This window comes from Tiliqua scincoides, chromosome 4 (assembly GCF_035046505.1).
Source record: "Tiliqua scincoides isolate rTilSci1 chromosome 4, rTilSci1.hap2, whole genome shotgun sequence".
NCBI lineage: Eukaryota > Metazoa > Chordata > Lepidosauria > Squamata > Scincidae > Tiliqua > Tiliqua scincoides.
Genome location: NC_089824.1, coordinates 132,119,829 through 132,145,810, shown reverse-complemented (window position 1 = coordinate 132,145,810; position 25,982 = coordinate 132,119,829). Strand labels below are relative to the sequence as shown.

The window sequence follows — 25,982 nt, the reverse complement described above, 5'->3', positions numbered from 1 at the left end:
TACAATTCTATGCACACTTTCCTGGGAGTAAGCCCAACTTAACACAATGGGGTTTACTTCTGAGTAGACATGCATAGGATTGTGCTGAAAGAGCATAATCCTGTGGGCTCCCAGGCCTGCTGGAATTCGTGTTCCAATAGCCGCGCAAGATGCCTTAGGGCAGCAGGAAAGCTGGGTTGCTATTGCATACTGCGAGACTACTGCAGCAAACAGTAGGAGGCATGGTGGGTGCAGCAGCAGCTCCAAGAGGCTCTGCCAGCCCAAATGAATTGTCAGGGGGGGGGGAAATGAGGCATTTGGGGGCTTATTGCAGAGGTAAGGAAAAAATATTTTCTTTCACCTGCTTCCTGATCCCCCCATAGCATGCAGCACACCCTGTATTGTGTGCAGCTGTGTGCTATAAACTGGTGGAGGATAGTTCCAACTGATAGTGGCAATAGTAAAGGGTCTGGATGGGAACTGTGCAGGGATTGAAATCAATCAAAGCAAGCAGTCATTAGGGAGACAGCTCCAGTTTCCCATGTGCAATATTGATATGATAGGACCCTGGCGTGCAGCTTGTATAATAGCTACCATTATTCCATCCAGCTTCTAACAGAGATGGGGCAGGTGTCAGTACGCTGTTATTCCTGAAGGGATCTTTCTGTCTGTGGCAACAAATGCTGACCCCAACATTGCTTCCTGCCACACGCTGCTGCAGAGCTTTCGATTCCATTGCCTACTACAAAAGTAAGTAAATACAGAAGGTATGTACACTTCTGCAGATGATGGCAAACAGGATACAATCAACTTGTGAAAGAATGAGAGTGGGATTATACCTGCTAGTCCTACCCCCAAGGGCTGATCAGGTCTTTCTAATAGACTATGGTCAAGTACAAACTTTATGTACTTGAGGTTCTCTGCTCACCAGCATCTCAACCTGCATTTTTGAGTGGTCTGGGCACAAAGTAAAGCTTTATTGTGAAGACTGGGGCCTGCCATTGTCCCATTTCATACTTTGATAATATCCCTTTTGCGCTCATCTGTCCAAGGCGTCAGTTCTAAGGGTGATTTCCCTTACCTCACTTTTTAGTTCCATTTCCCCTACAGTTGTTATCCCCCCCTTCAAACCTGTTGCCATCAAAATTGTTCATGAGGTCTTGGATTCTTGCCCTTTCAAGAGCATTTGATGAGATACATGAATACTTAAGACCATGAGGACTATTGAAAAATTATAAGAACTATCCTAGGACAACTGGAATAAATGGTTCATGGAAAGGAACCTAAACCAGCCTGTTCTGGTTATATTTACACTGAAAGGGAGTGATTCACATTCATCCCACAATGTTGTAGTTCTAGTCAAGTCTGTTGAGAATAAATCGCCCCCTCAGACTTCAATGCAGCTACAAAGGGGATTACCCTGGGCTGAGAAAATTCTCAGGACAACATGTTCCATTCAACATGTGGTTTGAGGAGGTGTGGTTTGGCTCGGATACAGTATGATGCCTTCCAGATGTGAAGTTTTCCGACAGTCAGACATGTCCTCAAAGACAAGGTGGACTCATATTCCAAAACTTTGGCTTTGCTGATGCTATGAGACTCACTGCATGAGTTATAAATAGACTATGTTGCTACTAAAAATATTTCTGGCAGTGATCTAAGACTACAGTTATTACTACCCAATCCATGCACGTCTACTCAGAAGAAAGTCACAGTATAATCAATAGGGCTTAGACCCAAGTAAATGTGCATAGGATTGCAGCCTTAGTTTTCCAGCCCAATCTTATTGGGCCAGGTGACCTGCTGGCGCTGACTGCGGTAAAGCAGTTGATTCTCATTAGTTGAAGTCACCAGGTTAGCATGATTTGCATTCATCCTACTGGGGTCTGCAATAGCACCCCTTTATTTTCTCCCATATGAGTGAATCAAAGACATTCACTAGCACAAGCACACAAAAAAAGGACAACTTATGGCGCAGTCCTAACTGCACCTTATGGCAGCCCGAGTCCCTTGGGCTGGCATAGGAGGGTCACAAACGTGCCGTAAAGCACATTTGCGCCTCCATGAGAGAAAGCTGCATCGGCACATGCAGATGTGCCAATGTGTGGAGGCCAGCAGAAGCCTCCGTGGTGGCTTCCTTGCTGCCGCTTGTGCCAGCGTGCCTGCACCGAAACAAGCAGCAAAGGTAAGCATGGGGGAGTGGGGAGGAGGCAGGAGGGGGGAATTTCTGGGCGGGGGGAGGGCAGGCGATGGGCTGCCCTGGGAGCTTTCCCTTGCCCCTGGCTGAGATGCTTCCCCGTTGCGCCCTCTGAGATGCTACTACAGTTAGAGTAAAACCCATTCTTCATCCAACACTGGGAGCACAATCCTGAAAATGAGATGGGCTGGCACAAGGCTGACCCAGGAGTGTCACAAACATGCTATAAAGCATGTTCCCACCTCTTTTAGAGTTGACTGAGCCAGTGAATGGATGTGTGCTGGCTCATGGAGGCCAACTCCAGCCTCCACAGTGTTGGAAAAGATAAGTTTGCACTGACCGAGGCTGGTAGGTGAGGGGAGTTGGAGAGGGTGGCAGGAGGGTGGAACAGGGGTGTTTGGGATGGGGTTTGCCTGGTTGCCTAACCACTAGCCTGGTTGAACTAGACTGTACCCTAACTGCCATCCCGGCCAGCCCAGTGTTACACTGGGTTGCTCGGATCTGTGCTAGTGATTTCGCTGGCAGAGATTCAAGTAGCTCCATACTGGTGGCTGCTGCACTACACGGGATAAGGTCAGTGATTCTCAAACTCCAAGGGAGTTTGAGCCCAGCAGTAAGTCCTTGCGGGGGCAGGGGTGAGGAGCAACACCATCCCCAGGATTGTGTTACTAAGAGGACTGCAGGAGCTTGGCCGAACTTACCAGAGCCTCCTGCAGCCTCCTGGGGGTGCAGGGAGCCCTGCATGAGTGTTTGCAGGGCTCCCCAGGTCTTCAAAAGTGAAAGCAGAGCGATCAAGCTCCACCTCCACAACACCCAAAGTGGAGTGTGATCGCTGTGCTTTCACTTTTGAAGACCTGGGGAGCCCTGCAAATGGTCGCAAAGGGCTCCCTGCACCCCCGGGAGGCTGCAGGAGGCTCTGGTAACTCCAGCCAAGCCCCTGCAGCCCCCTGATCCTGGGGATCGCGTCGCTGCCTCCTCCCTGCCCCGCCCCTTAAGGGGGCAGAGGGCAGGGTTTTCAGTCTGGGGTATCGCAACGCTCCTGTTTGAAAAGCCCTGGGTAAGGTGAAATAAATCCCCTTACTCCAAGTTGCACGGCAGCCACCTCCTACCCTGTGCTGGATATGGCACCGGCCAGTTGGCCTGCCTGTTCCAGCGCAGGATAGGATTGGGCTGCCTGTGGCTCAAAACTTACAGGGATCCAATAGAGTTTGAAATAATAAATCAGTTAGAAAGAAATTGGGGCCTGGAAAATTCCTGGGAGCCATTGCAATCAGCTCCTTACCACTTCTCACAGAAGAAGACCGCTTCATTTCACACCAACTGTAATTTCCACATTGTCCTCAAAGGCATCCCCACATACAGCAAACTGCAATCATCATATTATAACAATATAGTTGATAGTTTCTTGGTCCATCTTCAGGAAGAGTAGTAGCCAGCTAACATCGGATGTAATTCATAAAAAGGACATCTGGCCACTGCAGACATCTGGGCATGCAGGTCCAAGACCAGGCTCCAAACCAAAAGCATTCTCAGGCCATTAATCCGCTTTAAAAAAAATTTTTTTTTTTAAAAAAGGTCCCTGAAACTGCATGCATGTTCAAAAATTTCTTTCCTCAAAAAATGTTTGGCATCATTTTTCACATGGAACTAACAACTCTTGGATCACCAGCTGCACTAGCAATACCGAAAAGTGTTGACATTGTTCAAAAAAATCTGCCTTCTAGTAACAAGACTTCCGATTCACTATAAATTTGCATATTAAACTTCATAAGAAAGAAGAACTCATGTGAGCGATACGACGGAGAAGAGAACAAACTGGAGAATGATGTAAGCTTCCCAAGGGTTCTGTTGGAAATATATACTGAAACAAAATGTGTCTTTTTCTTAGGATTGTTACCGCTAGCTAAAGGCATGCCCGCCTCATGTAGCATATCCATCATAAAGTTTTGTTTTTAGTTTCTTTTTGCTTTCTGGCAAAGCTTACAATTTGTACTTTAACGACCTTGTTTGGATCCTATAAGGGAAAATGGATTGCTCCTGACTTTAGTTCAAAATTGCACAAACTTCAGGGCTTTAATTCCTCCCAAATGAAATGTGTGCTTCCCTAAGAATGCTTAAGAAGAGAGATTTTGAAGCCAAAACCACCATGTGCTTAGAGAGTGAGCTGTTTCATACAACATTTCACAAAATAATCCAATCATATTTTGTTCCCTGGATGTCGTAACTTTGACTCATGCACTACAGAAGTTCCATTAATGACAGCCTACAAGTTCAGCTGTAGTGTCAGATACACACTGGAGCCACTATTGCATTCCTTTTAAGGCAATCAGTGCAATTTCTCTTTGAATAAATGGAGAAAGCAAAACTAATGTTCCATTTCAAAGAAAGAAAGTTGAGAATTCTTGGGAAAGACAAAAATTGTTGATTAAAATAGCAAATTGAGGTGTTACGTGTTTTTATTCCAAGGGAGCATTTTAATAAACTATGGGCACAATCCTAACCAGGTCTACTCAGAAGTAAGCCCTATTTTGTTCAATAGGGCTTATTCTCAGGAAAGTGTGATTAGGATTGCATCTTAAAATTACAAATTATAATCACTTCAAAAATGTACTCCATGCTCCATGCATATGGGGCAGGCCAGTTGGCTTGCCTGTTCCAGCATGGGTTAGGGTTGGGCTGCCCCAGGTTTATCAAGATATTTCATGTTTTGCTATTGTACTTGTTATCTATGTAAAGGCAATTTTTCAATAATGTTAGTCACTATGAGAAACATTTTACAGACCAGTGGTGTCACTAGGGGGTGTGTGGGTGGTGCGGCCTGCACTGGGTGATGCACAAAGGGGGATGACACACACCGGGGGGGGGGGCATGCTAAATCACAGTGGTTAGGAATACTACTGTAATGTTGTATACCGTTGGATGCAGAATTTCCAACAGAACGCAATGAAAAAAACCGGAGTGACATATCTCCTTTCTATCAAAAGTTATGGCCAAAAAACCAGAAAACAAAAAAATGCATGTAGCCCTATGGAAAGTGAAACTGAGCAATAACGCACGTTTACTTGTGAGCAGGCAAACCTGCCTTAGTCCACTGGAAAGGGCAGGCTGAAAGGAATCCAATGACACCAGAATGGTTCTGATCCAATGAATGCAGTCCCCCAAAAACACGCAAGAAGGAGGTCCCTCCCTCCAAACTGTAGAATGTATTGAGCCCTTTGGAAAATGAAACTAATCTAAACGGTGGCCTTTACTTGTGAGTAAGCAAACGTGTCTTGGCTCGTGGTCAGGCGAGGCAAAGGGGAATGTGAGGCCACCAGAATGGTGCAATTCTGGTGAAGACCACCCAATCTGATGCAACTGGAGCTCAACAAATGCTCCACAAGGCAGCCTTCCCCCCCCCCCCCGCATAAAAAGGATAAAAACAGAGGCTTCAGCAGTAAGGTGAACTTTTTTTCTTTTTTGGACTTGCTAAGCCAGGTGCGTCCTGACAGTGATCTGGTTTAAACAGAAGTTAAATTGAAGTGGGCACTTGGTAGGGCTGAAAATCTGACAGGCAGGCTGCAGAGAAAATTCACTTGATGGAATAGGACTGGCTACCCCTTATCTAATTATTTGTTTTACTTTAATTTAATTATTTATTTTAATTTGCTTGATGATGTCACTTGTGGCCATGACATCACTTCTAGGGGGTCCTAGACAGATTGTCATTCTAAAAAGTGGGTGCCGGTGCTAAAAGTTTGAGAACTGCTGCAATAAGGTGTTAGTAAGTTGACATGCGGGGTGTTTGCGTGTGACACCACTAGCGACCACAATCACAGTTTGTAAGAATAATACCATCATGTTATATATCAATCAATGTGTAATTTCATGCATTATGCAATGAAACAAACAGCACTGAAATATCTTTGTTCTATCAAAAGGTACAGCGAAAAATCCAGTGGGGCAGGGTGATGGTACATCACCACGCCCACCATCTGGGGTGTGGCTCCGCCACTGCATGGGGTGATGCACTGGCCTCCCACACCGGGTGACGCAAACCCAAGTGGCACCACTGTTACAGACTACACAGTTCTCAGATTTTAGAGATTTTAATGACTTTTGTATGAAGTTGCACAATCTCCAAGGCCTGGGGATTGCCATGTTATGATAAAAGTCTCAAACTAAATCTTCACCAAGTTTCTGAAAAAAAAAAAAGCATTAATGTCAGAATTAGAACTAGAAACAGAAACGTACAAAATACATTTGCTGTAGACATAACTTCTCTAAAACTGCGTGTTTTCCTGGAACTAGTTTTAATACGTTAGAAACTGCAGTGTTGGGAACAGGCAAAACAAACAGAAACTGGAGGAAATCTGTAGTTCAAATATGGCACTTTTCCATGCAGAAGAGATAGGTTAATGCATCTGAGCCCTCCAAAACATAACATATGAGCTAAGATTAGTATATATTTATTGGAGTTTTTATGGTGAGATAATAGCAACTGGGGAAAAAGGAGAACTGACAGGCACTGAGACAGCTTCCAATCTCTTTTACTTCTTTGGAATCAGAATGATTTACTAATTCACTTCACCAGGACATCATAACATGACCCATGTTTACCGCCATAATTCATTATGAATAATATTCATAATTATTCATTATGAATAATATTTTACACCAGTGGATCTTCTTCCAGTGAACATTCTTGTAGACTGGACTGTAGAATGCTATATACTTCCTATGAGGGTTTCCAGATAAATGACTTTGCTGATCTCTTCTTTTTGGATCACTCCATACATATTTCAGTATGGAATCCAGCCTAAATGATGCAACTGTCACACAATGATTAAATGATGACAATCCATTACAGGTGAGTTGAGGATTCCTGAGGTGGAAAAACAAGGAAAAAATAAACATATTTTTATGTTTACAAGCCTTCACGTGATTAAGCAAATCACCATGAGATAAATGTGTGGTTTAGACAGCATCTAACACACACATGAACAATGTGAATGGTAAGCATGTGTATAGATTGCAGGTTTTACCAGCAAAGTCTTTTCCCCTACACATGCTTTTTAATAGTAATGCTGGAGATTAGATGAGCACTTTTGAATTGTAAAAGCATGCCACATGTAATCTTTACAATAATTCTGCAAGGTACTGTTACTTCTGTATTGCTCCTGGAGAGCTGAGGCTGAGAGGAAGTGGCTTGTCAAAGGCCACATAGTGAGTTCATAACAGGGGCGAGATTCAAACTGGGAAACTCCTGAGTTGCAGCTACGACTCTTAGCTGTTATGCTACACCAGCTCTCATTTGTACTTCAAAATCAATTCATCAGTTCAGTTCAAAAAGTAGCAAACAAAAGTGATCCTGAAAGAAAGTGCTCATTTAACTGCAACCAGGAGGTAAGATGTTGTGAAAATTACACTCCTTCCCCCCCCCCACCTGCAACTTCTTCCCTGCAAATGGCATCTTCCTGCCACTGCTTTGCCTCAGGAGAGGAGTCACCAGGCTTCCCAGATGCATTGTGGCTGCTGTCTATGTCGTTCTGCTGTGAGTGACATTTCTGTAGCTCCATGTTCAAATGCTGGCATAGCTTTCCACCCTCCTTCACTTCCTTTACCAGTGTCTGATGATTTGTGTGAGGGGTGTGTGTGGCAGGACTGGTGTTATCAGTTAGTTAGGCCAACTAGGCTGCTGCCTAGGGTGCAAACCTCAGAGGCACACAATTTTATACTTATTCTTGCAATTTCAAATAAAATTTAGCAGTTTCAAGTTTTGTGCTTTTCATTTTTTTTTTCTACAAGACACATCTGTTTGTTTTTTTTAAATTAAAGTTGGCAATTTTAGGGGAAGAACAAGTAGTTAGCCTTGTCTAGGGCACAAAATAGTCTGGCATCAGCTGGGGGGGCAGTAGGCAGTTCACAATTATTTCCCCCATTCTAGCCAAATAATGTCCCCATAGCTTTCTAAAAATGGTAGGTAAGGGAACCATCGCAAAAGATAGGGGGGCCTGGCCCATTCTGCCCCTCCTTTATTCAAACACTGGTTGTCTATATTGACCATCATAGTAAGATTTACTAGAGTCTGTGTGCATTTTGACAATACAGTTTGACAATTCACATTCTTGGTGAATGATGTAAATACGGTAAGCCCCAAAGTGCAGTGATATGAATCTAGACCACCAAGCAATTCTATGGCCCAAATCCTAACCCACTTTCCAGCACTGGCATAGCAGTGCCAATATGACATGTGCTGCATCCTGCAGTTGGGTGTCACTCACAGAGGCCTCCTCAAAGTAAGGGAATGTTTGTTCCTTTAGCTCAGAGCTGCATTGCCCTTATGTCAGTGCTGGGAAGTGGGTTAGGATTGCACCCAAAATTACTCAGTGCAAGCTCAAAAACAGTATTCTTGATGGGAGTTGAGATCTCTTCCAGTTCAACAATGGTTACTATGCAAATTGTTTGCAGAAAACTCAAAGTTTGACATGAAGCTACAGTAATTTTAGAAATATTAAGTGCATTAAGCGTAAGGAGAAAAAAAAACCTAATTCTAGAAATTGTGTATGAGTTAATGTGTAAGGATTTTCAACAGAAAAATGAATATTTGCTGGAAAACAAGATGAGTATATGTTCTGGAAAATAATTACAGGAATCTAGATTGCCGAATTGTTGTGTGACCTCAGCAATTGTAATGCTAAGTATTTGTAGCATTTGTAAAACCACGGTGTATCTGTAATTCCAGCATACAGCTTAGAAAACTATTCAGTGACCTGTACTATACAATGAATCCTCTCTGCCTTCATGTGTATGTCATCCTCACTACCAGGAACTCTGTTGGAGCTTTTATTTGATGGCACGTAAGGCTCATGCCACTGGAATCAGACAATGAGTAATTTTAATCTAATGAGTTGTCAAATGTTTGCTATAACTGGGGCCAACTACTGAAATTTTTTTTTAAATTTACTAAAATACATTTCACCAACGTATTGTCCTGCTGCTTTGTGTGAAAATTATTTAATGAGCCAGTATAGTATAGTGGCCTGGGTTCAAATCTTTGTTCAGACATTAACTTTATTTACTGACCTTGGCTTCCTGTATCTATCTATTTAAGATAATAATTGGTTTATACTGCACACTAGCAGAAGGATTCCATAGATACAAATGGTGAGACATTCTAAGGAGGCTCTTGTGAATTCAGTTTCCACTGAGAACACTAGAAACTTAATGTATCTGTGTAATATTTGCTTTGTTTACAAAATTACAAGGAGAGCAAAATTGGAGACAAAAAGACATTCCTATCAGGAAAATCTTCACAGAGCAAGTGAAGCAGCTCTCAAGAATGCTTAAGCTGACAGGCGCCAAGTGGCATCCGTTTGGGACTATTCATCCTTACCGGACGAGTTGTTTTAGAGCAGCAAGGCATGGACAGAATAGAAGCACAATGGAATACAAGTGTTCCAGAAGAATGAAAGCTACAGGGATAAAGATACAAAGCAAGCAACCCTGGGACCCAGCATAGAGTCCCAAGCATTTGTTTTTATGCACATATCCAAGTCTCTGAGCAAAGATGGGGAAACTGGAATGTTTGGTGGCTAGGGAAACATTGATAGTTTCCCTGGGGGGGGGAGGGGGAAAGCTCCAGGCACCACATCTGCTGGCCCCATTGGGACAGCACTGCGGCACCCGCCATGGTGCCGCTTCTGCCCCCCACAGCACTACTGCCACCTCCACCCACCCTCAAGAGCAATTCCAGGGGCAGGTGAAGCCCTGTGCTGTGGCTCTCAGCACTCCAAAAGGCCTCCAGAATGCATTTCACAGTACTTCTGGTTTCCGCAATATACTGTTAAAGGTGCTCTGGAGGTTTCTGAAGGCTTTTGGAGTGCCAAAGAAAATAGCATGAGGCTCTGCAGCAAAGTAAGTATCCCGGGGGGGGGGGCATGTTGTGTGGTGGCACAGGGGCCAGGTCCATTACTCTACTTTGATACAGTGGATATAAAGGAAACCTGGTAGAATGCAGAGAACCAGTGGGGAACCATAATCCTAGGCTCCAAACACTATAGGAGAGACAGGGAGGGGCACGTTGCAGGTGGGGTGGTCATGTATGTCAGTGAACGGTAGAATCTAGCATTGAAATTAAAGGGGGGTTCAATTGGGCCATAGAATCACAGAGGGTTAAATTATCAGGCCCAAGGAGCAGTTTGATAGTTGGGTCATGTTATTATCATCAAAAATTTGAAGGGGACCTTGTGATGAGGAAACAAGTTAGGGAGGCAACCATGAAAGATGCTGTGGTGACCATGGGGGACTTCAACTATCCTCACATTGACTCAGTCAGTTCATACCCTGGTAGAGAGACTTGAAGACTTGATATGCTAAAATGATTGTGCCTTAGAGCAGCTGGTCATGAAGCCAATTAGAGGGCAGGTGACTCTGGATTTGATATTGTGTGGTATCAAAGACCTGGTCAGGGATGCAAATGTTACCAAATGACTGCATAACAGTGATCATGCTGCAATCCATTTTGATGTTTAAGTTGGGGGGGGGGGAGGAACTGCCAAGCAAATCGGACATGAAAACCCCTAATTTCCAAAAGGCAGAATTCCCACAAATGAAACTAGTTAGAAAGAAGTTGAAAGAGAAAATAAAAAGAGTCAAGTCTCTCCAGAGTGCAGAGAAGCTGTTTAAAACCCAACAATAATCAAGACCCAGCAGGAGTGTATACCACAAAGGACAAAGAGCTCTATGTCCAGCAGGGTGCCAGCATGACTAAGAAGCAGAGTCAGAGAGACTGTAAAGGGCAAGGAATCTTCCTTCAGTAAATGGAAGCCTTGCCCAACTGAGGAAAACGAAAAGGTACGCTAGGTCCTCATAGAACTGGGCCGTGAAAGGATTATGTGTGAATGGGACAACTGTGTACATCCTAAATTGATTTAATAATTCTAGGTTTTGCTTATAATCTGTTTTATAGGGTTAGCAACCTGCTCTTCTTGCCTACTGTTTTGTTGCATGCAAACTGAGAATTACCAAACGTGCTTAAGGCCTTAAGTGGGATACAAATGATTGGGATGAAAAAATAAAAATAAATTTTAAGAAACAGATGTGAATGTCCAGGGATGTCAATAACTGGGATGCTGTTGTGGTAGGTTGTAGGAGTTTCTAGCAGAGCGAAAGCAAACGGCAGCGCAGCAGAAACTCGATGCCAATGTTTCAAGGCAAGCACTCGACACGAAAAGCTGGGTTCCATCACCAAGGTATATTATATACAAAGGATATTTACCATAACATGGTCAAACATTCAGCAACACACATACGGCTTCTTGATTCCTATGTCCCCCACACAATCTAGGAGCATTTGTCTGCAGGCTTGTTTTATGCACAAGGCACGCCCACAATCAGGTGTATAGAGTTAGCAATCCGTAACAGCTGCTACTTGCTACATGCTACAGACAGGCTACTTCAAACACAGTGCTTGTCACATTTCCTCCTGTGCACAGGACCTGAGTGATTTCACTGGGTTCAGACCTCAACAGATGCATTTGACAAGGACACGATTATCCAGGACACAAATACCCTAGCACCCTATCTTTCTATTTGCTGGTTGCCTGGAGGTAATTATTACTTACCACAGGTGAACAAGCAAGCAGTGATTTACAAACCTGGTTTTACAGCTTTCCCAAGAGAAATCTGTATGCCCTGTGCATACAGATTTGTCTTTTGGGTTCAAGAAGTTATATTATTTTATTTAAAAAAAATTACTACTGCATTACTGTGGCCTGTTTCCTTTGGAATCTGCACAGCAAAAAACTGAGAGGGGAATGGTTTCATCACTTCCCTTGTAGGCATGGTGTCATCACTGCCTCAGCTTTTATGTAATACTAATGATTTCCTAGATGTGTTCAGTGTCAGTTATCTCTGTCAGGAAACAAGACAATGGAAAATCTGACCTCAATTTACGCATAAAGCCTCAAACCACATCGTGAGCACCTTACATGGTTGTGGAGAAATGGTTGATATAAATTTTGCAGTACCAAAATGTGTATTATTGGATAAACACAAAATGAAAAATATTTGAAGACAATAAGACTGCTCTCTAGACTTTGGACACTGTACTGTTTACTGGTAATCTTATGAACCAAAGACATTGCCTATTAAACCTTCAACTGAAACAAGAAGAAAGGCAGCTGTGGCTTCATTCTTTCTGCAGTCCTCTGCTCCATCTTTCACATTCATGTCTGATGAGGGACAGCTCATCACTGCAGGACTACAGGCCCAACTAGGTGGGAAGAGTCAGGGTTACCTTGTAATTATTTACTACTTCAACTGAGACAGAAAGAGCAACCTCCTAGTAACACTATTAGTACAGCATTATTAAGGACACATTTATCCCACCCTTTGTCTAAACAACTCAGGGCAGCATTTATAGCTCCCCTTTTTTAAAAATCCCCATGACAACCTTGTGAAGTTAAACAGAGAGATACAGAGTGGCCCAAGATCATTCAGTAAGCTTCATGACTGAATTTGTACCTGGGTCTCTCTGACCTTAGCCCACCACTCTAACCATTATAACCAGGGGTGCCCAAACCCCTGCCCTGGGGCCACATGCGGCCCTCGAGGCCTCTCAATGCGGCCCTCAGGAAGCCCCCAGTCTCCAATGAGATTTGTTGGAGTCTACACTGGCCCGACGCAACTGCTCTCAGCGTGAGGGTGACTGTCTGACCTCTCACATGAGCTGTGGGATGAGGGCTCCCTCCACTTCTTGCAGTTTCACGTCTATGATGCAGTAGCGGCAGCAAAGGAAAGGCCAGCCTTGCTTTGTGCAAGGCCTTTTCTAGACCTTGAGCTATTGCAAGACCTTCATTCATTCATTAATTCAAGTTTGTCTTTAATATATTTGTTTATGTAAACTTATGTAAATTTATTCAAATTTTAAATGTAAATTAATTCTTTTTTCCCCCTGGCCCCCGACACAGTGTCAGAGAGCTGATGTGGCCCTCCTGCCAAAACCTTTGGACACCCCTGATTATAACACAGACAGAACAGTAGGTAAAGCAACTATGGAGCTACAACTGTTAGGAAGATGCTATGTATAAAACCTACTGTCAATCTGCATGTTGCTTATTGCCTAGAACAGCAGTTTCCAAACTTACTGTGGTCATGGAACCTTTTTTTCACAATGGCCTCTACTTCCTGGTTGTCCAGGGTGCCAGTGCAAGATCTCATGTGATCCAAGATGGTGGCACCCAGGAGACCTGAGAAGAAGAGGCTGCTTGCTTGGTCCACTGCATTCCATAGTGCCCCTGTGCATTTGCTACAGCGCCCGACTGACATGCAGATTGAGGGCACTGTGGCACACAGTTTGGGAGCCACTGGCCTAGGTGATATTCTTGCAAGGCCTTGCTGACAGGACAAGGATTCAAAACAGTAGGGCCACCCTGTATAGTTGAGCAGGTACTGCACTGCACAAGGGTGCCACTTCTAAGGCGGCATCTTTCAGATATCTGAGTGGAGAGGAGGAGGAGGAGGGTGCTGACAGAAACTAACATCTGGCAGGGAGTAAGGGGCATATTTTTTTCTGTGCACAAATATGCCATATGGGCCCAGAAAAACAAGTTCAAATGTCTTGTCCATCCTTGTTGATTTCCTACTCTCAGATTGGTTCAGGTGCTCTTCTGCTTGACAGTTGAATCTAAAACTGCCAACTCCATGGGATACCTCATCTTGACTGTGTTCATCCTCTAGAGCAGCCATTTTCAACCACTGTGCCGTGGCACGCCGGTGTGCCACAAGTGGTCCACAGGTGTGCCACAGGAATTTGGGGGAAGGTCATTTATTAATAGGGCCAATGGGAGATGTGAGCTTCCACTGGCAGCATGGTGTGCCTTGTCAATTGTCAAAAACCTGGTGCTGTGCCTTGACCATTTTAGTCCCTTGTCAGTATGCCATGAGATGAAAAACGTTGAAAATCACTACTCTAGAGATAGGTCCAGTCATTCATGTATATAGTTCAAAATTAAGGAGTCTGGATAAAACTGCTACTATTTTTTTTACTGTCCTTGCTCCTGTGCCTTTATTAGTGGTCTGATACAGAGATTAAACAAGTGTGCATTAAAAAAACTACTGTTCTATAGGACTGAGTGATTGGATTGATAGTCCAACCAATAGGACTTATGTTCCCTTACAAATCATGGAAACTGAGCTCCTTGATCCCACACAGAAGCACAATAATAATATTTATATTGTGCTGTCTGGGTGTGCAAAGCACTTTAAATGTATTATTCTGATGTTATTTTTACAACCACCCCATAAGGTAAGCATTATTATCTTCATATTGTAGCTGGGGTGCAGCTTGCCTAAGACCACCTAGCAAGTTCATTACAGAGGTGATGTTTGAACTGGGGAAGTCTTAATTCACAAATCAGTCTCTTTGCCAGCATGCTACATCAGCTCTCTAGCAATCAGTAAACAGAGAATCTTCTCTACAGAGAAACTACTGTAGCCTGCTTTGAAGGATCACAGGAAAAACGTCACCTCTGTTGAAGTTCATAAATACTTTAAAAAACAACAAATTATCCTCCTGGTTTTGCACTGGCTTTGAGGAGATCTATCCAGATCTTACCTCAGATCTCTCCAAGTCATTTATGGAATCAAAAAATCACAGTCTGAGCTACTGCTCCATGCATCATTTCATTCACATGCATTCAGATGCAAGTCTTTCCCATCTGTAAAACTTGCATGTGTCATTGCAATTTAACCAAATGATTTAACTGAGGCTACAATCCTATCCACATATACCTGGGACTAAGCCCCACGGACTATCATAGGACTTATTGCTGAGTAGACATGCATATGCTTGGGCTCTGACTCCTGCTAGAAAGAAGGGCAATGGCTCAGGTGACTTACTATATTATCTGGTGGCACAGAACTCTAGCTGTTGTATACTCACTCACAACATCATTTCCTTGCTAGGAAGCAGTGGCATTGCTAGGGGGGTGCGGGCACACCGGGTAACGCACACAGGGGGGTGACGCGCACTGGGGCTGACATACTAAGATCGCGGTGGTTAGGAGTAGCCCTATCATATTATATACTGCTGGATGCATAATTTCAAGCGGAATGCAGTGCAAAAACCCAGGGTGAAATATCTCCTTTCTATCAAAAGTTATGGCCAAAAAACTGAAGAACAAAAAATGCATGGATCCCTATGGAAAGTGAGCCATATCGCGCTTTTACTCGTGAGTAGGTGAACGTGCCTTAGTCTGTCGGAAAGGGCAGGCTGAGAGGAATCCAATGACACCAGAATGGTCCTGATCCAATGAAAGCAGACCCCAAAAACACCTGAGAAGGAAGTCCCTCCTTCCAAGCAGATGAAAGTATTGAGCCCTATGGAAAGCGAAACTAAGCCTCATAGTCATGCTTACTTGTGAGTAAGCAAATGTGCCTTGGCTGGTGTGGAAGATCAGGTGAAAGAGAGTGCAAGGCTACCAGAATGGTCCTGATCCTATGCACCTGCAGCCAAACAAGTGCTCCAGAAGGCAGCCCCCCCCTCACTAAGAAGGATCAAAACAGAGGTACCTTCAGCTGATAAGGTAAAAAATTTTGAGACTTGCAAAGCCAGGTGGATCCTGACAGTGATCTGGTTTAAACAGAAGTTCTTCAACTGAACTGGGCACTGGGTAGGGCTGAAAACCTTACTGGTTTTGGAGGAGGGGGGTGTTATTGCAGGCAGGCTGCAGAGGAAATGCACTTGGTGGAACAGGGCTGGCTTCTGCTTATTTATTTGTTTTACTTTATTTATTTATTTTATTTTGCCTGATGATGTCACTTCCACCATGACATCACTTCTGGTGGGTCTTGGACAGATTGTCATTCTAAAAAGTGGGTCCCAGTGCTAAAGGTTTGAGGACTGCTTCAATAAGGTGTTAGTAAGTTGACATCCTGGGGGTGTGTGTGACACCACTAGTGACCAAAATAACTAAAATCATAATTTGGAAGAATAATACCATCATGTTATATTTCAATCAATGCTTAATTTCATGCAGAATGTGTTCTTTGTTCTATCAAAAGGTACAGCCAAAAAACCAGTGGGGGCAGAGTGATAGTACATCACCACGCCCACCACCCAGGGTGTTGCCCCGCCCACTGCATGGGGGGGTGACATGCTGGCATCCTGCACTGAGTGATGCAAACCCTAGTGATGCCACTGCTTGGAAGAAGGAATTGCTTACCAGCCTCTTTGCTTTCTCAGGTGCAGCCATCTTCCTTTGTCTTCCCCCTCCCAGCTGCTACAGAAGGTTTGCCATAAAATAGATAACAAAGGAAATTAAGAGCCTGGGTAGTGATTGCTTTTTTCCCCTCTGGGAAGGCTAGGCTCCTGCCCAGGACAAAACAGCCAGTCCCTGGTAAGATGTAGAGTAAGGACACTTGATAGTATCTCCAGCTAAAACACTGTTTCACTCCTTCGTTTGGGCCAGATGCCCTTGATGCTTCTGAAGTACAGGAGATGATGCAAACCCTATAACCCACTGCAGGTTGGTTCAATCTCCCTATGCTCACTCACCTTGAGTGAGTGGGTCAGCGTTTTGGGGTTACAATGCAAAATAAACATTATGTGGTTTTCTCCCCCTTTCTTTTTGCCTCCTCTCTGGCTCTGTTGGATTGCGGGGTATGGAAGATTGAGATGGGTCATACTCTGGTTTTTCAGGAAATGCCCGAATATGTAATTATTGGGCAATCCCACATCAGCCACCTTTTTATTGATTATTGAATGTAAATAGCTCCAGGTTTCCTATAAGTGCCTGGAAAAGGGGGGGGGGTTGGGAAATGGGGACAGTTACAGGCTACTGAACAATACAATTTAAGTGTTAATTTTTTAAAACTGCAGGAAAATTTGAGGGGCACATCACTGCTTCAAACCTTTCTAACCTTCCTTACCAGTGAGTAGGGGCAGTCAGTAAAAGGAAGCATTCAAAGGGCCCAGACAGAGAGAGTGGGACTAGCTTCCATGTAGTCCTCATTAATGTGTAAATCAGCAACAAGATTCTATGAAATCAGATACCACTGAAATGCTTTCTTGTGCAACCAGTACAACAAACAGGGGTGTTGCCTTGTAAGGCATGTGCCAGGGGTCCACACCCATGCCTACTTAGTCCCTGGTATTGCAGGTCCACTGCTGGCAGTGTTTCCCACCACTGGGGATCATATGTCACCACACAAGTATAACCACAATATCCCTCATATGCCACCAGGTAAGTAATTTGTGAAAGCTGGGAGGCAGCTGGGTGTTTAATTAGGCACCCAGAAAGACCTTTTGCCCCAAGGCCCCCCCAATAGCTGACACTGCCACTGACAAGTGGTGAAAGTACCATCTACGTGTATTCTTAATAATAGTTACAAATAACAGGCTCTCCTCTTGGTATCCAAATAAGGGCTTGTTGCTAACTGACTCTTCTGTACTAATTGTTTAATCAACAACGGAGCAATTTTCCTACTGAAATTGAGAGCACAGAAATTATGTGCGTCATTAAGCATTCATGTACTACTTGACTGTCCCTGGGAATGCTTACTAATACCAAAAGCTTGCAGACTCTTCCTGGTATGTACGTGTTTAGTGATGCACATGCACCCTGGAGCGTCTAGCATTACTGCTAATTATGATACAGTATTAAGCAAGAAACACCTCTCATCTAATACATATTTAGGTGTGATCTTATCACTTAGCCTGAATATTATTTATATAGCCAATGTAATCATCTCTGCATTTTTACCACAGTAGTTTCAGCATTTTATCATAATATTACATCACCGATACGTCCCACACTCTGGATGGCACTGAACAGGCCTGCTTTACTGAGGCTCTATTCTATAACAGGGAGTAAGTCCAGATGAACATAATGGGACTTACTTTTGAGTAAACATGCCTAGAACTGCAACAAAAGTGGAAAGAAGCACGCATAAACATCTCACTACAGGTATCCCCCTCTTTCTGATGGTTCATTTTGGAGGATTCGCTCTTTCAATATATTTCAGTTATAGCCAGAAGTCATTCATTCAACGCATGCTCCATTTTTTCAACCTCTCTCAGCTGTTTTAAAGGCTGAAATTGCCCTCCCTCACATTGATATGCATATGACAAGGTGATTCAAACTATTTTTGTGTGTGTGTGAGAGAGAGTGCTAGCCCACACCAACTTTAGCTCCGAGTCTATTCCCATTCCTGAAGGCATTAATAAGAGTCCATTTGCAGGAATCTTTGTGTGACAGCAGGAATTTGCAAGACAAAAAGGCATTTGGGTTTTGTTATATAAAAAAGCATTGGACATTTGCAAACTAGAAAAAAAGAAAAGAAAAAAGCAAAAGAAAAAGTAAACTAGAAAAAGACCAGGTTTCACTTTTCAATCATTTCCACTTTTCGCTCTGATTCCTAACCTGTCAAAAGAGTGGGTGACACTTAATCTCAATTTAACTGTACCCCAATTAACTTCAATGCATTTTAATTATAGTGAAACAAAGGCAAATATTCCTAGAGAAAATTTACTGTTTTGAAATGGTATGGGGGGGGGAAGAGAAGTTGATGTTGTATGATTGCTACAGGAGCATTACAGTTTTGGGGCACAATGCTAACCAGGTCTACTCAGAACTAAGTCTTATTTTGTCCAATGGGGCTTACTCTCAGGAAAGTGTGGTTTGGATTGCAGCCATAGAATAACATTTCTGAACCAATCTCTGTTGATAAAAGAATCTACAAGCTTCTAAGTTGCTTTTTATTGTCAAGCTGATTTTTAAAAATTATTTTCTTTTTTTCTGAAGTTGCTAGCAGGTTCTATTATGGAGGTTCTTTCATGAAACTGAAAGGCAGGATAGAAATGCTGTTATAAATAGTCAAATTATTATAAAGAATATTTATATACCGCTTTTCAACAAAAAAATTTCACAAACCAGTTTACAAAGAAAATCATATAACTAGAGAGTGAAACATTTGTATTATTCAGTCTTATTTTGCCTCTGCGACAAGATGACAGCTACATTTCCATTTAAGTTACGCAATGGCAGTTGGATAGCTGAGAGTCACTTCGAGCCCAATCCTATCCAACTTTCTAGTGCTGATACAGCCAAACCAACGGGGCATGCACTGTTTCCTGCTGTGGGGATACAGTCTTGAAGGTCTCCACACTGCAGCTGCATTGGTGCTGGATAGTTGGATAGGACTGGGCCCTTAGGGAGAAATGCTGTGAAGGGATTGCTACAGACCTTATGAGGTTAGAATTCACTCAGTTTAGGATCTAATCTGTGTGTGTGCGTGCGTGCATGAGAGAGAGAGAGAGAGAGAGAGAGAGAGAGAGTTTCTATAAAAGAATAATGCCAAGTGCCTGTGAGACTGATATTAATTCATGAACAGGAGAGACCTGAAAAACAGTAGTGTCAAAATAAGTTTGGAGATTATATTAATCAAAAATTAGCATGCAGTATGTTAGTAGCAGCACAGGTTCTGGCAGTCCAGTATGTCATTCTAAAACACGGATGTGTTAATCCATATGTATGTAGAGTTCAGCTAAATTGCTGTATTTTCCAAATATCATTTTACTATAACATTTTTAAAGCACTGTAAGGGCACAGTCATGCCATTCTCTCATGAACTGTGGGTACTGTCATATGAGAGCCAGTGTCATGCAGTGGTTGGACTTTGAGTGAGAAAGACTCACATTCAAATCCTCACTGAGACACACAGTTTGCTGGGTAATCTTGCATCAGTCATTATTTCTCATTCAAGTAGGTGTAGAAAGGAGGACGATGCATGCTTCCCCAAACTCCTTGTAGGAAAGACAGAATCAAAATGTACTTAGATGAATAAAAGATACATTATACTATATTATATTATTATTATTATTATTAACTATTTTTACCCCGCCTTTCTCCCCAGAGGGACTCAAGGCAGCTTATAAACAAGGTTAAAACAAATAAAAAAACAAATTTAAAAACAGATAAAAACATAACGACATATCATAAAAACAGTAGTCAGGTAAAAAAGTATTCAGGTAAAAGATCATAGCGCAGCAAATTAGAAAAGGATCAGGCCTGTAACCAGATGTTAAAAAAGATATTAAAAGATGTTAAAAAGATGTTTAAAAGGCCAGGAACTCAGAAGGCTTGTATAAACAGAAGGGTCTTCAGGTCTCACCGAAAAGTTTCAAGAGAGGGAGCAGTTCTTAAGTCAAGGGGAAGGGAATTCCATAGTGTTGGTGCCACTACTGAGAAGGCCCTATTTCTTGCCGCCACCCCACTTCAGGAGGAGTGCAACCCCATTCAGTGCAAGCCGATACTCCAGCACCTGCATCGAGGATTTCCGAACCGTCTTCAAGGGCAGTCCCACACAGAGCGCGTTACAATAATCTAACCTTGATATCACCGTGGCATAGATCACTGTGGCCAGGTCTGCATGATCCAAGTATGGAGCACCAGCTGAAGCTGAGCAAAGGAGTAAGGAATATATTTATAAAAAGGAGAACTAAAGATGAGCTAAACAAGATCAGTTTATTAGATGATTAAAATTAGATGATTGGTTAGATACTTCTGGAAGCTAAACATCTAGAGCAGGGGTGTCCAAACTTTTTGGCAGGAGGGCCACATCATCTCTCTGACACTGTGTTGGGGGTCAGGAAAAAAAGAACTAATTTACATTTAATATTTGAATAAATTTACATAAATGAATATATTAGAGATGGAACTTATATGAATGAATGAAGGTCTCGCAATAGCTCAAGGCCTATAAACGGCCTTGCACAAAGCAAGGCTGGCCTTTCCTTTGCTGCCACTGCTGCCTCATATATATGAACTAGCAAGCAGTGGAGGGAACCCTCAGCCCGCAGTTCATGCATGTTGTCCAACAGTCACCCTCATGCTGAGAGCAGTCTCATCAGGCCAGCACAGGCTCCAGCAAGTCTCCAGATAGCCAGAAACTCATTGGAGACTAGGGGCTTCCTATAGACCAGATTGGAGGTCCCCAGAGGCCATAAATGGCTCCCAGGCTGGGGTTTGGGCACCCCTGATCTAGAGTAAGACTGCAATCCTTTACACACTTATATGGGAGTAAGTTCTACTGAACTCAGTGGGGTTTTCTTTTATGTTAATGTGCGTAGTTTTGCACTATAAACCTAGATACCAACTGTTGAAATGTTCATACCAAAGGAGCTCAGCACTACCACTGTGACCAGTACTAGGGGCTCAGGGTGTACTTTTCCATATTACAGGGTGACCCCAAAAAAACAGAACCCACAAATCTTTGAATAAAACTGTTAATTTTAATTTTCTCCTTTTTTTCTTTCAGGGTATACAAGTCGACTTTGTGCATGAAATATTGGAACAATAATCTTCCCCAATATGTCTTAATCAACCAAGGAAAAGACATTTTGGACATTATTGGACCTTTGCAGGATTTAATAAAATTTTTATGGGTTCTGTTTTTTTGGGGTCACCCTGTACCAAAAGAACCGTGTGGAGAAACTGTGTTAAGTTTCGTTATCTCTGTTTTTATCTTTATCTTTGTTTTTCTCTGTTTTGAGGGGTAAGCACTTGGTTATGTTGAAACAAATCTTGTTTGCTTTTCTTCCGTGGAATTGAAGATCTGAAGTGGATCTGCACGGAACAGCAGCAGCAGACAATCCTAAGATGTTTGCTCAGTTTTTAAGAAGAATTCTTGAACCTAAATTCCAACTTTTGATTCATTTGTTGGCACAAGAAGGTAACTAAGGCTGTAATGGTAATCATATGCACACTTACCTTGAAGTGAAAACCATAGGTGTCACCCAGTGTGAGAGCTCATTGCATCACCCCTGTGATGGACCTCTTCCCGTACCAGCCCATACAGAATAAATTACAAAGGCCTGAATGCAGTGGTCTCACTAGGGTTGGTGTAGTCTCCATTAATTTTATATTTATTTTAATATATAACAGTACAGGTCACTCAACAAATCAGGAACCAACCCAAAACCAGTGCCCAGCTTGATGACACACAACTAAATAAGAGTTATAGTATTAGCTCTAATACATGGAAATGACAGATGTCTCAGTGGCGTACAAAGACCATTTGGCACCCAGAGCCCATAAAATTTTGTCACTCCATCCATACCCATACCAAAACTTAATAATAATAAATAATAAAATCATAATGATTGTAATTATTATTGCATTTGCCATTCCCCAACATATCAGAGCATCCCCCAACGCATCTCCCCCTGCAAAAAACAGCATCCTCCACATAGCAGCCCCTAAACACACATCCAGCAACTTTTGTTCCACGTTCCCCAAACCTACCCCTCCATCAGTTTCACACTCACCAAAGTGAGAAAAGGCAGGCAGCCTGAGCATCTTTAAGCATGAGAACACTGCACCCCACATATGCCCCAAATGGTCCACAGTCACTGGAGGGAGCTGCACTCTGCACATGGTCAGAGATACCTCCAACAGATCAGAGCATCCCCCAACACCAGCCAATCAGGGGATGCTGCGAGAGGCTGTACTGTGAGGTGATAGGCTCTTGCAGCTCCCCACTCCCTTCCCCTTTGGCTGAGTTAATAATGCTTTTGGCGCCAGTCAGGGTCACCATACGTATTGGCTCGCATCCTCCCTTACTTCCGCTGTTGCTCACTGGCTGGTTGGCTCCCATCCCTTTGGATAGGGCCACCACTGGCTGAGTGCTCAATCCTCTGCATTGTATACAGAGTCATAGTCAAAGGGGCTTACTCCCAGAAAAGTGAGAGTAAGATTGCAGCCTCATTCACCTGCCCACTCGCCCTCATTGCTTCTGAGCCCCCCCACCCACGTTGCTTTTTGCTCTGCCTCCACCTCCATCTCTGGACTGCTGGCTGGCTGGTTTGCCCTCCCTCCCTCCCTCTCAGAAGCAGCCTCCACTCCCCCATCTTTCGCTTGCTTGTCCGCCTGCCTCTGTCCTTCCACCACCCAGGCTGCTTCTAAGCCCCCTCCCCTGCGCTGTTTCCCCCCTCACACAGTACCCTGTAGTGGGCACACGGGCACTACTGCTGCCAGAACTGGCTCTGTGGCGACCTCCACACAGCTCCACCTCCATGCATCCAGCCCCCCATCACTGGAAAGAAGGCAGGCACTGCTGCTGAGCCTGAGAACTTGGCTGTAAGCTGCCGTCAGCTCTCCAAGCCGTGTGGCTGCCCGCAGCAGCATGGCTGCCATATTGGGGGGTGCAGAGGGGCCAGGAGGCAGCGTCATCCCCCTATCCTGGCACCCGAGGCCGGGGCCCCCTCGGCCCCTCGATCACTACGCTAGTGCTCATAATGACATGTTATTTGTTCCCTGCTGTGTCATAACAACACCTCATTGGTTCTCAGAACAATCAGTCTCATCGGTCAGTTTTGAGTTCAGAAAATCCACTTTTTGTTACATAAGGTAGTTATGTTGTCCTTTTCTGGTTAACTGGCCATACCGTTTGACATAGTTTGTTGCATTACATTCTGTATGAAATTACCTTTCCAATGGTATATAACATGATGGTATTATTCATAAATACACATTTTTCAAAAGATTTCCAAAATTGTGGTCACTAGTGGTGTCAACCCCCCCCCCCAAACATTTCAGGATATATGCCTGTAATGAAACTGAATATCTTGTGCATTACCTTATTTAATATCCATTAAATAAAGACCTATAAAATCCCTTATCAGTAAGGGATTTATCAGATTTTATAGGAGCCCAGTTTTCTCTCTGCTGATGAAGATGTTTTTGTAATTTAAAGGGACAGTGTTATTTGAAAAGCCAACTGGGAAACATCCCCATTCTTTGTGGAGCAGACCAATAGATACAATTATATTGGCATTTTAATGAATGTTTATATTGCACTTAAATTACAGCCTTTTTGTTTTAAGGATGTACGATGACCTTTAGTTGATGCAGATAAACTAACTGAGAGTAGCAGCAATTAGGAGATGGAAATATCTGCTGGTCTTGAAGAACTGGGCCAAATTCCAGTTGAACTGAAAAACAATGTTTATTCTACCTTAATATTTGCTTGCAGTAAAGACTGAAATTAATCAAGATTTTAGTTGATAATTTCTGCCAAATTCTCCTTTACCAGCAACTTCTAGACACCCCTAAAAAGCAACTCATGGAAACTGACTTGTTCAAGTTCTCATTAAACCTAACAAGGTAGATAAAAAGGAATAACATTACATACTATCTTTTAGTTTAGAAGGTTGTGTGCACATAGTGATTAAATCTGGACACTTAAACGGGGGAGGACTGCAGTGCTTGCTCCACAGATGTTTGTTGTTTGCCTGCAAACCTCCTGCACTTGGAAACCCATAAAAGCAAGCTTGTTGCCAAAAGACCTGGTGATGGCTGCAGCACACTTATGAATAGGCTCTTACAGTTCTTGTAAATTTTACTACGAGGATTTAAGACAACATAAACTCAAATATTTGACTTAGCTACAAAGACTGTCCAGCCATGAAGCCACCCAAAGAAATTTCTTCAAGCAGCTGGCTCAGGGGACAAGGTAAACTGGCACAGGGCAACCCTTGCCCACCCACCACCACCCCCAGCTCACACTTTGCCCAACCACTGACCCATCCTCTTCTTGCACACCCTTCAAAGAATTGCAAAGTATGCAAGAGGGGAATAAGGAAGGCTTACCTCCTCTCCAGCTCTACTGCTATTGCAATCCTTTTCCCGAATACTCTACTTCCAGTGAATGGTTGGGAAACAAGCTGCTGCCATCTCCTCTGTTGTCTTCTCTGGCAACTGGAAAAGTAGGGAAAATCCTGGGAACTAAGAAGTTCTCTTCCCAGGTTCTTCCCTACCCAGCTACTTTACAAGAAGCAGCAGCAGTGGACAGAGCCACTGTCCCCTCCCAGCCCATACAGCCCCTTTGTGTGCAGTAGAAAGAGGCGCTCTATACTCCCCACTGGAAGTGATGTTCGACCAGCATCCTCCTCCTTCCCTCCCGATATATAAAAAGTGCCCACTTAGATGTGAGTGTTGATGGAGTGTTACTGTGCAGTGCACAACCATGTAGAGCAGCCCTGGCGGGGGAGGAGGATAAAAAGGGAGATGATAAAGTGTGGTGCATGCTAGCATGACGGGGCACTGGACTGCACACCGACGTAAGTGGGCAGGTAGGCGATGCAATTTGGCACCATTTGGGGGTAGCAGATCAGCTTGGACTGCCCTTATTTAGCTAGGTTGTAATCAAGCTGAAAATAAGTTTAGGGTGCAATCCTAAACAATTTTCCAGCACCAAGGTAAGGACAAGGTAAAGGAACAAACATTGCTTTACCTTGAGGAGGCCTCCGTGACTGCCCCCCCCCAACTGCAGGATGCAGCACATGTCCCTCTGGCTTTCCACTGGCTATGACAGTGCTGGAAAGTTGGTTAGGACTGCACCCTTAAAAACATCAACATGCATTTGAAAGTTACACGCAGAAGAAAGGCATGAAAATAGAGGTCTTTCTTGAGAGAGCAACCTAAGTTGTCGGTTTGTGATGAAGCGGCCAAGCTAGTCTTCGTCCTGACAGTCCCCTTCCACTAACTGCTGTAGCATGCCAGCTCCCACCATGACAAATTCCTGAACTTTACACTGTTCTGGTTTGTGTCAAGGAACTTGAATGCGGTGCCTGAAGGCACAGCTACTCTGACAACTGATAACAGCGTGTGTTCTTTTTGGCTTCATTACAGGCAGCATTTTGGGGGTAATTGCTCAAGGAGAGTCATTTCTACTTACAAGATTTCCAAAGAACAATCTAAACTTTTGAACCTCAAAACCACAAAAACAGTAAATATCAGGATACATTCTAACCACAAGCCAA

General features: G+C 43.5%; 1 protein-coding gene across 1 annotated transcript in view; it reads right to left on the bottom strand.

The window, feature by feature from the left end:
* SLC44A3 (solute carrier family 44 member 3) overlaps positions 1 to 25,041 on the bottom strand; it is a 101,324-nt gene extending 76,283 nt beyond the window's left edge. The window contains exon 1 of the mRNA XM_066624066.1: positions 24,811 to 25,041. The gene's annotated coding sequence lies outside the window, so the exon portion shown is untranslated. The remainder of the gene's footprint in view (positions 1 to 24,810) is intronic.
* Positions 25,042 to 25,982: the final 941 nt, after the last annotated feature.